The sequence below is a fragment of the Tenrec ecaudatus genome (genome assembly GCF_050624435.1).
Source record: "Tenrec ecaudatus isolate mTenEca1 chromosome 9 unlocalized genomic scaffold, mTenEca1.hap1 SUPER_9_unloc_3, whole genome shotgun sequence".
Classification (NCBI taxonomy): domain Eukaryota; kingdom Metazoa; phylum Chordata; class Mammalia; order Afrosoricida; family Tenrecidae; genus Tenrec; species Tenrec ecaudatus.
In genome coordinates, this window is record NW_027457622.1 from 486,774 (window position 1) to 490,901 (window position 4,128).

Consider the following 4,128-nt stretch of genomic DNA (forward strand, 5'->3'; position numbering starts at 1 on the left):
GTCCAGTGCCCGCTAGGTAACCTACATAGTCCAAGTGCCCGCTAGGTAACGTAGATAGCCCAAGTGCCCGCTAGGTAACGTAGATAGCCCAAGTGCCCGCTAGGGAACGTACATAGTCCAAGTGCCCACTAGGTAACCTAGACAGTCCAAGTGCCCGCTAGATAACCAGGATCATCAAAGTGCCCTCTAGTTAACTTACATAGTCTAAAGGCCTGCTAGTTAACCTACATAGACCAAGGGCCCGCTAGTTAACCTAGATAGTCCAAGTGCCCGCTAGTTAACCTACATAGTCCAAGTTCCCGCTAGGTAACCTAGACAGTCCAAGTGCCAACTAGGTTACCTACATAGTCTAAGTGCCCGTTCGTTAACCTCCATAGTCCAAGTGCCCACTAGGTAACGTAGATAGCCCAAGTGCCCGCTAGGGAACGTACATAGTCCAAGTGCCCACTAGGTAACCTAGACAGTCCAAGTGCCCGCTAGATAACCAGGATCATCAAAGTGCCCTCTAGTTAACTTACATAGTCTAAAGGCCTGCTAGTTAACCTACATAGACCAAGGGCCCGCTAGTTAACCTAGATAGTACAAGTGAACGCTAGGTAACCTACATAGTGCAAGTGTCCGCTAGTTAACCTAGATCGTCCAATTTTCCGCTAGTTAACCTACATAGTCCATGTGCCCTCTAGGTAACCTAGATAGTCCAAGTGCCCGTTCGGTAACCTAGATAGTCCAAGTGCCCTTTAGGGAACCTAGATAGTCCAAGTGCCCGATAGGGAACCTACATAGTCCAATTGCCCGCTCTGGAACATACATAGTCCAAGTGCCCGTTAGTTAACCTAGATAATCCAAGTGCCCGCTAGTTAACCTAGATAGTCCAGTGCCCGCTAGGTAACCTATATAGTCCAAATGCCCGCTTGGGAACCTACATAGTCCAAGAGCCCTCTAGTTACCCTAGATAGTCCAAGTGCCCGCTAGTTAACCTAGATAGTCCAAGTGCCCGCTAGTTAACCAGGATCATCAAAGTTCCCTCTAGTTAACTTACATAGTCTAAAGGCCTGCTAGTTAACCTACATAGACAAAGGGCCCGCTAGTTAACCTAGATAGTACAAGTGCCCGCTAGGTAACCTACATAGTGCATGTGTCCGCTAGTTTTCCTAGATCGTCCAATTTTCCGCTAGTTAACCTACATAGTCCAAGTGCCCGCCAGGTAACCTAGATAGTCCAAGTGCCCGCTAGTTAACCAGGATCATCAAAGTGCCCTCTAGTTAACTTACATAGTCTAAAGGCCTGCTAGTTAACCTACATAGACCAAGGGCCTGCTAGTTAACCTAGATAGTCCAAGTGCCCGCTAGTTAACCTACATAGTCCAAGTTCCCGCTAGGTAACCTAGACAGTCCAAGTGACCACTAGGTTACCTACATAGTCTAAGTGCCCGTTCGTTAACCTCCATAGTCCAAGTGCCCACTAGGTAACGTAGATAGCCCAAGTGCCCGCTAGGGAACATACATAGTCCAAGTGCCCACTAGGTAACCTAGACAGTCCAATTGCCCCCTAGTTAACCTAGACAGTCCAAGTACCCGCTAGGGAACCTACATACTCCAAGGGCCCGCTAGTTAAACTACATAGTCCAAGGTCTGCTAGTTAACCTAGATAGTCAAAGTGCCCGCTAGGTAACCTAGACAGTCCAAGTGCCCGCTAGGTTACCTACATAGTCCAAGTGGCCATTCGTTAACCTAGATAGTCCAAGTGCCCGCTAGGTAACCTACTTTGTCCAAGGGCCCGCTAGGTAACCTAGACAGACAAAGTGCCTGTTAGGTAACCTAGATAGTCCAAGTGCCTGCTAGGTAACCTACATTGTCCAAGTTCCCTCTAGGTAACCTAGATAGTTCAAGTGCCCGTTACCTAATCTAGATAGTCCAAGTGCCCGCTAGGCAAAATACATAGTCCAAGTGCCCGTTCGTTAACCTAGAAGTCCAAGTGCCCGCTATGTAACCTAGACAGTCCAAGTGCCCGCTAGGTTACCTGCATAGTCCAAGTGCCCGTTCGTTAACCTAGATAGTCCAAGTGCCCACTAGGGAACCTACATAGTCCAATGCCCGCTAGGTAACCTACATAGTGCAGGTGTCTGCTAGGTAACCTACATAGTCCTAGTGCCCGCTAGGGAAGGTACTTAGTCCAAGTGCCCGCTAGGTAACCTAGAGAGTGCAAGTGCCCGCTAGTTAACCTAGATAGTCCAAGTGCCTGGTAGGTAACCTAGATAGTCCAAGGGCCTGCTAGTTAACCTACATAGTCCAAGTGCCCGCTAGGTAACCTCCATAGTGCAAGTGTCCGCTAGTTAACCTACATAGTCAAAGTGCCCGCTAGTTAACCTAGATAGTCCAAGTGCCCGCTAGGTTACCTGCATAGTCCAAGTGCCCGTTCGTTAACCTAGATAGTCCAAGTGCCCACTAGGGAACATATATAGTCCAAGTGCCCGCTAGGTAATCTACATAGTGCAAGTGTCTGCTAGGTAACCTACATAGTCCAAGTTCCCGCTAGTTAACCTAGATAGTCCAAGTGCCCGTTCGTTAACCTAGATAGTCCAAGTGCCCACTAGGGAAACCACATAGTCCAATGCCCGCTAGGGAACATACATAGTCCAAGTGCCCGCTAGGTAACTTACATAGTGCAAGTGTCTGCTACGTAACCTACATAGTCCAAGTGCCCGCTAGGGAAGGTACATAGTCCAAGTGCCCGCTAGGGAAGGTACATAGTCCAAGTGCCCGCTAGGTAACCTAGAGTGTTCAAGTGCCCGCTAGTTAACCTACATAGTCCAAGTGCCTGCTAAGTAACCTAGATAGTCCAAGGGCCTGCTAGTTAACCTACATAGTCCAAGTTCCCGCTAGTTAACCTAGATAGTCCAAGTGCCCGTTCGTTAACCTAGATAGTCCAAGTGCCCACTAGGGAAACCACATAGTCCAGTGCCCGCTAGGGAACTTACATAGTCCAAGTGCCCGCTAGTTAAGCTAGATAGTCCAAGTGCCCGTTCGTTAACCTAGACAGTCCAAGTGCCCGCATGCGAACATACATAGTCCAAGTGCCCGCTAGTTAACCTAGATAGTCCAGTGCCCGCTAGGTAACCTACATTGTCCAAGTGCCCGCTAGGTAACCTACATTGTCCAAGTGCCCGCTAGGTAACCTACATAGTCCAAGTTCCCGCTAGGTAACCTAGACAGTCCAAGTGACGATTAGGTTACCTACATAGTCAAAGTGCCCCTTCGTTAACCTCCATAGTCCAAGTGCCCAGTAGGTAACGTAGATAGCCCTAGTGCCCGCTAGGGAACGTACGTAGTCCAAGTGCCCACTAACTAACCTAGACAGTCCAATTGCCCCCTACTTAACCTAGACAGTCCAAGTACCCGATAGGGAACCTACATAGTCCAAGTGCCCGCTAGGGAACCTACATACTCCAAGGGCCCGCTAGTTAACCTACATAGTCCAAGGTCTGCTAGTTAACCTAGATAGTCAAAGTGCCCGCTAGGTAACCTAGACAGTCCAAGTGCCCGCTAGGTTACCTACATAGTCCAAGTGCCCGTTCGTTAACCTAGATAGTCCAGTGCCCGCTAGGTAACCTACTTTGTCCAAGGGCCCGCTAGGTAACCTAGACAGACAAAGTGCCCGTTAGGTAACCTAGATAGTCCAAGTGCCTGCTAGGTAACCTACATTGTCCAAGTTCCCTCTAGGTAACCTAGATAGTCCAAGTGCCCGTTACCTAATCTAGATAGTCCAAGTGCCCGCTAGGCAACATACATAGTCCAAGTGCCCGTTCGTTAACCTAGAAGTCCAAGTGCCCGCTATGTAACCTAGACAGTCCAAGTGCCCGCTAGGTCATCTGCATAGTCCAAGTGCCCGTTCGTTAACCTAGATAGTCCAAGTGCCCACTAGGGAACCTATATAGTCCAAGTGCCCGCTAGGTAACTTACATAGTGCAAGTGTCTGCTACGTAACCTACATAGTCCAAGTGCCCGCTAGGGAAGGTACATAGTCCAAATGCCCGCTAGGGAAGGTACATAGTCCAAGTACCCGCTAGGTAACCTAGAGTGTTCAAGTGCCCGCTAGTTAACCTACATAGTCCAAGTGCCTGCTAGGTAA